This window comes from Vicia villosa, unplaced genomic scaffold (genome assembly GCF_029867415.1).
Source record: "Vicia villosa cultivar HV-30 ecotype Madison, WI unplaced genomic scaffold, Vvil1.0 ctg.000044F_1_1, whole genome shotgun sequence".
NCBI classification, from domain to species: Eukaryota; Viridiplantae; Streptophyta; class Magnoliopsida; order Fabales; family Fabaceae; genus Vicia; species Vicia villosa.
This window is the reverse complement of record NW_026704976.1, coordinates 434,283-447,401: the sequence shown is the minus strand read 5'-3', so window position 1 is coordinate 447,401 and position 13,119 is coordinate 434,283. Positions and strand designations below refer to the sequence as shown.

Below are 13,119 nucleotides of genomic sequence, written 5' to 3'. Positions count from 1 at the left end.
CTGTGCACTTGCAGTCATAATCACAGACATACCCACTTTGTCACGATCAAGTTTTTGGCGTCGTTGCCGGGGACTAATTTAGTCGATATCGTAATTAACTGTTACGTTGTACAGACTAAGGCAAACTTAATTACTCTAATTCCCTTTGTGCATGCCAAGTACTCGCTCTCGAAGTGAAGACTTATTAGTGCTGCTAATTCCCGAACCAGAGCGTTCTATCACTGTATCACGTCAATTACGACGAACTCGCACTCTTGTTCCTAATCCTACCTCTGAACCAGTTGAAGAATCAACCATGGGAGAACAGCCGCGTCCTCTCAAGTCATATGCTATTCCTTCGCAAGCTGAACCACACAATGTCGCCCTTGCTATTGAGACGAACAATTTCAAGCTAAAACCGTCTTTGTTGTCAGTTGTACAACAAAATCAATTTTCTGGAAGTTCGATGGAAGACCCTAATCTTCATTTGTCAGTGTTCCTGCAATACGCAGATACTGTAAAAGCAAATGGTGTCAAATCGGAGGCTATCTGACTGCGCCTTTTCCCTTTTTCACTGAGGGATAGAGCTAGAGCTTGGCTCCAGTCTTTACCCACAAATTCTTTCACTACTTGGAATGAACTTAAGAAAGTCTTCCTGGCTTGATATTTTCCACCTAGTAAGACCGCCATGCTAAGAGCCCAGATCAATGGGTTTAGACATAAAGACAACGAGTCTTTATTCGAAGCGTGGGAGAGATACAAGGACATGCTGAGACTCTGTCCATATCACGGATTAGAACAATGGTTAATCATCCACACCTTGTACAATGGTCTCCTCTACAACACGAGACTTACAATTGACACCGCTGCAGGTGGCGCACTGATGGATAAAGAATATGCTGATGCCTACGCACTTATCGAGAGTATGGCTCAAAACCATTATCAATGGGGAAGTGAGAGAGCTCAGTCAGAGAAAACTTCTGGAGAGAAATCTTCAACGAAGAGTGGTATGTACGAGATAAGTAGCCTCGATCGCGTTAACGCCAAAGTCGATGCCCTAACTCAGAAGATCGAAAACCTCATTGTAGCACCTGTAGCCGCCGTGGCTGTTGTTTCCCCAAATTGCGAAATATGCGGGATGTCTGGACACGCTGCACCCGAGTGCCATCTTTTGGCAGGAGTTTCCCCCGAACCAGTAAACTATGCTCAAGGAAACCCCTAATCAAACACGTATAACCCAGGATGGAAGAATCACCCTAACTTCTCGTACAAGAACAATAATGCCTTGTATGCACCTAGTCAAGCACCCAGTGTACCACCTGGATATCAAAAGGCACCCTTCGCTGCTCCTAACATCCCCAAGAAGTCTAACTTAAAACTAATGATGGAAAATTTCATAGCCACTCAAACTCAGACTAATAAGGATTTCCTAAACCAAAACGTGCACACTAATGAGAAAATCAAACAGTTAGCGACTAAAGTAGACGCGTTGGCCACTCACAACAAGATGCTTGAGACACAAATCTCTCAAGTGGCACAACAACAAGCACCTACTGCCACACCTGCTGGGACATTTCCTAGACAACCACAACCAAACCCAAAAGGACATGCTCATGCTATTATTCTACGAAGTGGTAGAGAGATGGACGAACTGACCGACCCTAGGCTTAAAAACCCTGCTATGTTCCAAAGCCCTTGCAAGACAACTGAGGAGGAATGTAGACCCAAGGATAAAATAAGTAACCCGAAAGAGAAAGAGGACAAGTAAGGCGAGACGGAGGAAAAAGAAGCGCCATACTTACCTCCACCACCTTATAAACCACCTATCCCGTACCCTCAAAGGTTCGAGAAATCTAAAAGCATAGGGCAGTTTAAGAAATTTGTCGAACTTCTTAAACAGTTGAACATTACAATTCCGTTTACAGAAGCCATTACACAGATGCCCTCATATGCTAAGTTCCTAAAAGAAATCCTATCGAATAAGAAGAAAATAGAAGACAACAAGACCGTAACACTCACTGCCGAATGTAGTGCGATAATTCAAAATAAAATGCCACCTAAGCTAAAAGACCTAGGAAGTTTCTCCATACTCTGCAATATAGGAAAATTAGGAGCTAGTATTAGCCTAATGCCTTTGTCCATTTGCGAGAAACTAAACATGGGAGACCTAAGACCAACCAAGATGTCAGTACAACTTGCAGACCGATTTGTCAAGTATCCTGTAGGTGTTCTTGAAAACGTACCCGTCCGTATTGGACAATTCTACATCCCTACGGATTTCATAATTATGGACATAAAAGAAGACATCAATACCCCTATAATCTTAGGAAGACCTTTTCTAGCTACCGCTGGAGCTATTATAGACGTGAAGAAAGGCAAGTTGACATTCGAAGTAGGTGAGGAGAAGGTCGAGTTTATTCTAACACAATTCCTTCAAGCCCCAGCTATAGAAGATACATGTTATTTGGTGGATGTTATTGATGGATGTGTAAGAGAGATAGGATTATCGAAAGAATCTTACTCTGAAGTTATAAAGATTCTGATGCCCCTGTTTTTCGAAGATGACAATTGGCGTCCGGAATATCGAGACGATAGATTAAGAGAATGCTTAGCATTAACACCCAACCCTATGCCTTGCCCTAAGAAACCAACCTTGGACCTTAAACCATTACCCAAGACTCTTAGGTATGCATACCTAGACAATGAGCTCAAAAGACCAGTAATAGTCAACGCAGAGCTAGGAGCCACAAAGACTGAGAAGCTATTACAAGTGTTAAGGAAGTATCCATATGCGTTAGGATATAACATTGCTGATCTGAAAGGAATAAGTCCTTCCATATGTATGCATCGCATCATGTTGGAAGAAGATTGCAAAACCTCTAGGGAACATCAAATAAGGATTAACCCTATCCTGAGCACAGTAGTTAAAGATGAAGTTACCAAACTTCTGAATGCCGGAATTATATATCCAATCTCTGATAGTCAGTGGGTAAGTCCAGTCCATTGTGTACCAAAGAAGGGAGGCATAACAGTTATCGTAAATAAGTCAGACGAATCTATCGCCGAAAGAAAGGTGACTGGAGCAAGGATGTGTATTGACTATCGTAAATTAAACAAAGCCACAAGGAAAGACCATTTCCCTCTTCCCTTTATTGACCTAATGCTCGAACGCTTAGAAAAACACTCTTATTACTGCTACCTGGATGGTTACTCAGGGTTATTTCAGATTCCAATTCACCCTGGCGACCAAGAGAAAACAACCTTCACATACCCTTATAGAACATTCGCTTATAGACGAATGTCGTTCAGATTATGTAACGCCCCTGCGACATTTCAGAGATGCATGATGTTAATTTTTGCTGACTACATAGATAACATCATGGAAGTCTTTATGGACGACTTCTCTGTATGTGGGGAGGATTTTGAAGGATGTCTCTCAAATCTAGAAAAAGTTTTGGACAAATGCGTACAATTTAACCTCGTCCTAAACTGGGAAAAGTGTCACTTTATGGTTAAACAAGGGATTGTACTTGGACATGTAATCTCCGAAAGAGGAATTGACGTCGATAAAGCAAAGATCGAAGTAATAGAAAATATCCAACCCCCAAAAACAGTTAGAGAAATACGGAGCTTCTTAGGACACGCAGGTTTCTATCGAAGATTTATAAAAGACTTCTCTAAGATCTCTAAACCTCTTACCAGCCTTTTAATGAAAGACGTTGAGTTTAATTTCAACGATGAATGTTTAGAAGCCTTTGAAGTACTAAAGACAACCCTTATATCCACACCCATAATGCAACCACCCGACTGGAACTTACCGTTTGAAATTATGTGCGATGCAAGCGACTATGTTGTAGGAGCAGTCTTAGGCCAAAGGAAAGATAAGAAACTCCACGCAATATTGTTAGAACAAGATTTGTTCTGATCAATATTCTTAGTTTTGATGATAACAAGGATATGAATTTTGTGTGAGATAATGTGGTACTCTAATACATTGCAATTTCCCTTTCAGGAAATATATAAAGAGTATGCACAAATCAGAGCTTTGTCTCAGAAGGTTCAGCATGTAACATCAGAACATGGTCTGGCAAGACATCAGAAGATGGTCAAGGCAGAATCAGAACATGGGTCTATGGAAGCATCAGAAGAACTTGAGATCAGAAGCAGAAGCACTGAAGTTCTCATGGTATCACGCTCAGAAGCACTTCAAGGTCAGAAGACAAGAAGATGCTATGCACCAAGCTGTTTGACTCTGATGATATTCAAATGTTGTATACACAAACATCAGATCAGAAGAAAGTACAGGTGGCAGGCTACGCTGACTGACAAAAGGAACGTTGGAAGCTATTAAAGGCAACGTCAGTAGACACAGCGTGAACAAGGCTCGAGGTAGTTGACAAAAGCGTGAAACATTAAATGCAATGCTGTACGGAATACGCAAAGCATTAAATGCTCCCAACGGTCATCTTCTCAAACGCCTATATAAATGAAGTTCTGATGAGAAGCAATGTTGATGATTTGAAAACATTTAAACTTGCTGAAACGCTGTTCAAACTCAAAGCTCAGAAACTTCATCTTCATCAAAGCTCACTACATTGATGTTGTAATATATTAGTGAGATTAAGCTTAAACGTTAAGAGAAATATCACTGTTTTGATTATAGCTTTTCAGAAGCATTGTAAAACTCTTATTTGATTACATTAATTTGTAAGTAACTAGAGTGATCAAGTGTTGATCAGGATACTCTAGGAAGTCTTAGCTTGTGTCTAAGCAGTTGTAATTAGAGTGATCACGTGGTGGTCAGGATACTCTAAGAAAGTCTTAGCTTGTGTCTAAGCATTTGTTCCTAGAGTGATCAGGTTGTGATCAGGATACTCTAGAAGACTTAGTCGTGGGCTAAGTGGAAAACCATTGTAATCTGTTGCGATTAGTGGATTAAATCCTCAGGTGAGGTAAATCACTCCGTGGGGGTGGACTGGAGTAGTTTAGTTAACAACGAACCAGGATAAAAATAACTGTGCAAATTGTTTTTATCGTTCTAGTTTTTAGACTACACTTATTCAAACCCCCCCCCCCCCTTTCTAAGTGTTTTTCTATCCTTCAAATATACTATGCAAGTAGGACCTTAGACCCTGCACAAATGAATTACGCCACAACCGAAAAGGAACTCTTGGTCGTGGTCTTCGCGTTAGATAAGTTTCGTTCCTATCTGATAGGAGCAAAGATAATAGTTTATACCGACCATGCAGCCATTAGGTATCTACTAGCTAAACAAGATGCAAAACCTAGACTGTTAAGGTGGATCCTACTGCTACAAGAATTTGATTTGGAAATCAAAGATAAAAAGGGAACCGAAAACGTAGTAGCCGACCATTTATCTAGGATAGAAGGTATTAAAACAGAAGAAACACCAATCAACGATGATTTCTCTTATGAACGCTTAATAGCACAATTAGAATCCGAAAGCGACACATTGGAACAACCTAAAGCGCAAACAGAAACTGTTAAGACACTAAGCACTGGAACCACACTACCATGATATGCTGATTTTGTCAACTACCTAGCAGCAAAAGTGCTTCCGCCTGACATGACCTATCAACAAAAGAAGAAGTTCTTCCATGACCTTAAACAGTATTATTGGGATATTCCGCCGATATGTACCATAAGAAGAAATACAAAGTATAATACATCATTGCCTTGATGCCCCCTATGGTGGGCATGCAAGCACATCAAAGACATCCGCAAAGATTTTACAAGCCAGCTCTTTTGGCCCAATCTATGGAAGGATGTCCACATCGCTGTTAGAAATTGCGACCACTGTCAGCACACTGGAAACATATCTAGGTGAGATGAAATGCCATAAAAGGGCATTTTAGAAGTGGAAATATTTGATGTGTGGGGAATAGGTTTTATGGGACCTTTCCCATCTTCCTTTGGAAATAATTACATACTTGTCACATTAGTTTACGTGTCTAAATGGATAGAAGTTGTAGCCTCACCCACAAACGATGCACAAGTGGTGATTAAGCTGTTCAAGAATATAATCTTCTCGAGATTTGGTGTACCAAGATTAGTCATTAGCGATGGAGGATCCCACTTCATATCTAGAATTTTCAAAAAATTCTTAGTAAAATATGGAGTTCGACACCGTGTAGCAACACCTTACCACCCACAAACGAGTGGACAAGTTGAAGTCTCGAATAGACAAATCAAGCAAATTCTTGAAAGGGTTGTTGCCACATCTAGGAAGGGTTGGTCAACTAAGTTACACAAAGCATTGTGGGCATATAGAACCGCCTACAAGACACCAATAGGAACCACGCCTTTCAAATTAGTATACGGTAAATCTTGTCATTTACCGGTAGAACTAGAGCACAAAGCCTACTGGGCCATAAAAACCTTAGATTTAAGTTATTCCGCCGCAGGCGAACGGAGGCTATTAGATATTAACGAGTTGGAAGAAATTAGATTGGAGGCTTACTAGAATGCTAGGATTTATAAAGAAAGAACAATGAAGTGGCACGATAAACGCATCTCTAGGAAGGAATTCAATGAAGGAGATATGGTGCTATTGTTCAATTCTCGACTTAAGCTCTTCCCTGGAAAACTTCGTTCAAGATGGTCTGGTCCATTCGAAGTTACCAAAGTATTTCCGAGTGGCGCTGTCGAAATTAAAGGAAAATCGAGCGATAGCTTCATCGTAAATGGGCAGCGACTAAAACATTACCATATTGTTGAAAACAAGGACTACACTGATAGTCTTAAGCTCTTAGAGTTAATCGTCGAGTCAAAGAACTAACCGCCGATTCGTCGAGCTTGCGACATTAAACAAAGCGCTTTCGTGGGAGACATCCCACCTTTTAACTTTAATTTTCTTTTAAATTATTTTGATTTTAAATTTTTTATTAAAGTTTATTTTCTTTTCTTTCTACACTTTATTTTCAAGATACTAACTCCTTTTGTTTTAAATCATACTAACTTAAAACTTTTCTTTCTGATTTTAAAAACTTTCAGGGTACTAACCTCTTTTCTGACTTTAGAGATGGATTTCCCTGATGACATGGTAGTCACTTTTGGGAGTGAGGATCAGTAGGGACGATATGAGATTCTGGCACAGCGTGAGATGGGTCTCACCGCTTTTTCGCATGATGCGACTCTGACAGTTTTAGGTATCCGGGAAAGTGTGCACTTTATGCTTCATCAGATTTGATGGGAGGATCTCCTTACCACCCGTACACCCACTTTCCGCAACCTGACTTTAGAATTTATGAGTTCCCTTCGATATGAGCCTAGACTTGGATTAGGTTTCAACAGAGGAAGAGTTTCATTCAGATTATTTGGATTCACCTACCATTTCACCACCCGCCAGCTGGCCGAGTTACTAGGATTTCCTAAAGGCATGGATGCCTTAATGGAAGTCGATGATGAGTACTTCCCTGATAACATAGTTGACTACTTTTGGAGTATCATATCTGGTAGAAACCAAAATGATCTACGACTCTCTTCAGAAATCCACAATCCCGCCATTAGGTATTTCCACATGATACTAGCTTTCACACTTTTTGGAAAACCTTTGTGCGATATCTCAGTGACTAAGGATGAGCTAGGCATTATGATGTGTGTTTTCCAAGCCAGACCAGTTATGGGAGTATCATTTATGCTTGCTAGGATGGCCACTCTGGCCCAAGATACTATTGGTCCTATCCTTGTAGGTGGTCTTGTCACTAAGATCGCCCGTGCCCTATCCTTGAGAGGACCGCATGCTAGATTGATTCCTTATGGAGGATTCAAATCCATGGACATGGAGTTTTGCTTCAACAAGAGCCTGATTAGCAACAACGATTCTCCACCTTATCAGCTTCTTGTGAATTATGAGCCGGTTCGTCATTTTGCCTTACCTTGCATTAGGTTCACAAGTGTTCACAAGAAAGAAAATTGGACATATGACTTGGAAGGACAAGGTGAAAATGATTTCGAGGAGGAAGAAAGTGATCCGATGACACCGAATGGGTACCATGACATTGATACTACACCTGATGAGGATGTGCCTATGGTTGACCATGTTGCTGCTATTGAGACCCTTCGGAACGATGTTGTTGTACTTCATACCGATTTAGGGAGACTCCGAGGAGATTTCCACGGATTTATGGATTTGGTCACGGCAAATCTCTACAGTTTTTATCAGCATTTTCAGTCCTTCCCTGCTCCGAAAAGTGGCTAATTGAATATCGCTAATTTAGATTTCTAACTCTTACATTTTGACAATGAGGACATCGTCTAGTTTAAGTGTGGGGGAAGGAAATGTTAGTTAGGATTTACCGCTTTAGTAGTTTTAATTTTTCAGTTTTTCAATTTCAGTATTTTAATTAGTTAGTATTTCTATTTTAAGACAAAATTTTAATTTTGAGTTTTTGATTTTAATAAAATTTAGTAGTTTCTTTAATCTGTTTTTATTTTTCTTCTTTATTTCATCTGCTAAGTCTGTGTGTGTGCATCACAAATTTTCTTTCTGCTATGTGCTAATATCTGTGTTCATTATAATATCGCTGCTATGGTTAATTAATAAATATTGCTGCTAATGTATATGTTGAACACAACAAAATATCAGTCTGCTACCTTTGCTTTACTCTGCTACTGTTATGGAAATTTGTACTGATATATGCTATTTATTTACTCTGCTAAAAATTATATGCACCCTATAATAATACTTTGACTATCAGTCAAAAGTATTTATGTCAATTATGTTAGTCCAATAACATAGCATGCAATGGTCAAGGAAGGAATCTCTGCAACACACTGAACAGACGCTGCACACACGCAAGACAGACACCCATGCATGAACATGCATGCCTGCCGTTTGTCACATGGGGGTCCACGCCGACCGTACCCCTCTCCCTTGTGACGTTCGTCACCTCTTTAAATGCAGAATGCATTTGCTTCGTTCCCACTTCAGAAGCAACTCAATTTTTCCTCTATTCTGTTCAAACTTCTCAGTGCTCAATCAGAACCTCACCTTAATTTCCATTCAATACTCAGTCAAAACTTTTTCAACCTTCACACCACTATATTATCCCACTGCTACAAACAGAACCACAAGCATTTTTCTGCTATTTCTCCTACAATTTTCTTTCATACTTCCTGCAGAACAATCATTATGGCCAACCTCAACAACCAAAACGAAGCCGAGTTTCCTGGTATCATTTTCTGAAACGGAGAAGCGGGAGAAATTCAACGCAATCGATATCGAAGTTTCTCTCAGAGAGGGGTGGTGGCATCAAGATTCGCTTATATCGAAATCTTGCGAAGTTTGGGGCTGTTCGAAAACGGTGTGCGAATATTGCTCAATAAAACAGGTTTATCATTCGTGAGCACACTAGACTTCCCCACATACGAGGCGTTAACCTTGGAGTTCCTAAGCTCGTATATTTACAACACACCCCTTGAAGCTTCTCACAACCTTATCGGAACCGCTACATTCCTACTATTCAACCGTGAGTACACCATGAATCAAGAAAGTATAAGTGCTATCTTTCAATTCACAAACGTTGAGGGAGTCAACTATAGAATTCCGCCCGAGCTTGAATGGCAAAGAACATCAAATGATATTTGGCAACGAATGTCCGGTAACGAAAATGTAGCTCCCGACATGCGCTTTTCTTCTCAAATTCATAATCCGGTCATACGTTACTTCCACCGCATTTTAGCTAATACTATTTCCGGAAGAACGAACAGCAACAAAGTCAATGGTAAGGAGTTATACTTCTTTTATTGTGCTTTTTCCAACCATCGGATCAATGCCAGCATTTTCCTTATGTCTCACATACAAGCTCTCGTGTCAAGAGAAGGAAGCACACCATTCTGTGTAGGATGGCTTGTCACTAGTATAGCTCGATCCCTCGATATGAATGATAGGCTTGAAAATCTACCTTCTCTACCACCCGTTTTTATGGATATCAACAAATGTAGAGCTGGTCGCCATATCAAATCAAGACAGGACGGAAGATACAACCTCATGGTGCGAAACAGGGAAATTCGCAGTGTTATTCTGCCAAAAAGCGAGATCGCTAGGATATACCACAGAGACAACTGGATCTATGATCTCGACGCACCTGCTCTTGGTGAAAACGTACAGGATAATCAAAATGATGCAGATAATGTGGATGAGGTCGAACAAGAAATGGATCAAGGAGAGCCTCAGCCTTTTGAAAACCCCCAACCCAATCCTGAAAATGTTGCTGGACCATCTCGACATCAACCTCAGAGAAGGAATCAACCAGTCACACTAGATGATGTGTATAGAGAGATGATACGCAACCATAAGTAAGAAACTGAGTGTCATCAAAGGATTGAGGCGGGGCAGAACGAAATGATGATGCTGATGCGTCAAATGCAAAGAGATCAACACGACACTGCGTATTAGAATGATCAAAGCATTGCTGCCCTCACGGAAGAAATGCATTGCTTGACATATCATGTTGAAGGCTTGCATGATTATGTGTACCACACTGGGATAGTTCCGCCTAGAGACGGCGATGAAGGTCGAAGAGGAGGAAGAGCACGAACCCGAGGCCGAGCACGAGGAAGAGGAAATGAGTAGTGAGTTTTCACCGTTTCTACCACATAGTCGCATTGAGGACAACGCAATGTTTAAGTGTGGGGGAGGAAGCTTCCTGCTTTTCTATCTATTGTCAGTAGATTTTAATTCTTAGTATTTAATTTCCAGTATTTTTTGTCATTACCCTAAAAAAATATTTTAATTTCCTGTCATTACAATCAATGTACTCTAAGCTTAATATATGCGAGTATCTTTCAGTTGTCGAATTCTCCATCTGCTTGAACCATAAATACATTTTATGTGCATAGCTTGACACGCAAGAAAAGTACGCAGATACACAATTTAAAGATATGTTAGAACCGAAGCACTATTAAACAAAATCGCTACAGCCTTGACACTTTAGAACTCCGATTTATGCAAGATTCAATTTAAGTACCTATTATTTCAAAGTCTTTAACCTCTAGAATTAAAGTAGCTTCGAGTAGTTTATTCAGCAGTCGACACCGTCTTAAACACAAACTACGCAGAGAGCCGATGAATATAAGTGAATGATCCTGAAATTTCAGTCAAGAATTTAAAAAGATTGCACTGACTAAGCTAGGTGGCCCTCACCCGGTCATTTAACCCAAAGGATGTATATCTCGCGATCAATAAAGAAACCTATTGTCAATTGGTTCAAAAGTATCTGGTATTGAACTTGGTAGGGCAAATTATGGTTCGATCCCCCACAACTTACAATTGGTTAAAGAAGTGGGTACCACAGAAATGTGCCAGAGCCACGTGCTAATAAGGATCAGAGTCACTAATCGGTTACTCTACTATGTGCGTGTGAAGATAAAGGGCTTAATGTGATTGCGCTCGAATGAAAACAAGCAAAATCTAGCGAAAGGGTCTAGATGAGCTGTAATAGCATGATTTGAATTGGTCTGCATAAGCTGGAGTTGTCTAGTGTCGCCACTATGTCTTTAGTGTTTATATTAAGCTTTTGTATCTCTAGCAAAGTACCGCCGCGACTGAGTACGAATCGAGACGATTGTCATGCATGTGTAAAACCTTTTTCTTGATTGTTTGCTTGAGGGCAAGAAAAGTTCAAGTGTAGGTGAGTTTGATAATGAAAATTCTGGTATGATAGACTCGGATGTCAATCCCGATGTCAAGACATCTGATCTGTTATTGATGTAGCACAAGCAGAATAGAAGGATCCCCCATTATTTAATTACTCTTAGAAAAGAGTCAATGAGATCTGGGATCACACACATTCAGCATACATAACCAGATTATAATTTTTACATGGTTCTGTATAGGAACAACTAACACTTCTGAACCTGATGTTATAAACAAAGTCATAACATTCATAACTGAACAAACAATGCAGGAGATAAATAAAACAGTTAATTGTTAACCCAGTTCGGTCTAACTACCTACTCTGGGGCTACCAAGCCAGGAAGAAGATTCCACTATCAGTAGTACTATTTTATATAAACAACCTCTAGTTTACAGATAAGCAACCTCTGCTTTACCTAGTCACTACCCAATATAACCTTTATCTCAGAACTCCATCCAAGAGAAGAAAACCTCTGCTCCCTCCCTGGTGATACCTAACTGTTACAACCCTGCAACAACTATTTACACAATTAACAATGAACAGATACTTGGTCTTGCTTCACAACTTCAATCAAGTTTACAATACTTAACTCTTACCTACAGGTTTCGAGTGAGGACAATCACTTCTCTAACCTACAGATTTCGAGAAGGACATGGCAGCCATCCCACAACCTGAGTGGTCTACCTATAGAAACCCTAATGACTACATCGTTTAAAACTAGGTTTTCAATATCAAACTAGGTTAAAAAGTTACCTATTTATAACCTGATCCCAAATTGGATTTGGGCTTATAAATCGCAGCACTCTTGCTGTTACAAATATGCAAAAAATATTCTGCTACAAATAAGGTCTTTCAATCATGAGTTTCCTAAATTAGAAACTGCTGAATCTTCAATCTTCTGATCTGATTCTTCCTGAATCTTCAATCTTCTGATCTGATTCTTCAATTATTCTCTTGACCTTTAAATATGCGCCACATAGGATTACATAATATTCACATAGAATATTCTGTATCTGTTAAGTACAAACTAAATCTTCCTTCCAGTTCTGCAGGCGCTATGTCATGAGTTGATGTCATGACATTCCATCTAACATCTTGCTTAAACCTGTTTTATTCTTTATAAACTTGCAAGATTCACATTTGAATTATGTTTTACTGTTATTATATTTTAGCCAAACATAGATGCCAATCAGCCAATAAAAGCACTAACAGATAACACGAAAATGTATCGTATATTTGGCTTAATTTACATGTATTATTATCTCATTTTATTTCAATTTTATTATTTTATTTCGTGTTATGCCGGTATTTTTTTTTTGTTTCAGGAATTTATCAAATCGAAGCTTGAAAAAGAAATGATCGGATAAAGGAGCCAAAATGAAGAGAAAAAGACCAAAAGGGGTGCCTTAATTGATTAGGGGCGCAAATAAGAGGAACCAAGGCCCATGAACCAAAAGCCCATGATGAAGAAGGAGTTGCA

The 13,119-nt window shown here is 39.7% G+C and overlaps 1 non-coding gene across 1 annotated transcript; it reads right to left on the bottom strand.

Moving 5' to 3' along the window:
- Positions 1-667: 667 nt before the first annotated feature.
- Positions 668-774, bottom strand: LOC131622847 (small nucleolar RNA R71). Its single transcript, XR_009290026.1, has one exon. It is a non-coding gene; the product is annotated as a small nucleolar RNA R71 (small nucleolar RNA).
- Positions 775-13,119: the final 12,345 nt, after the last annotated feature.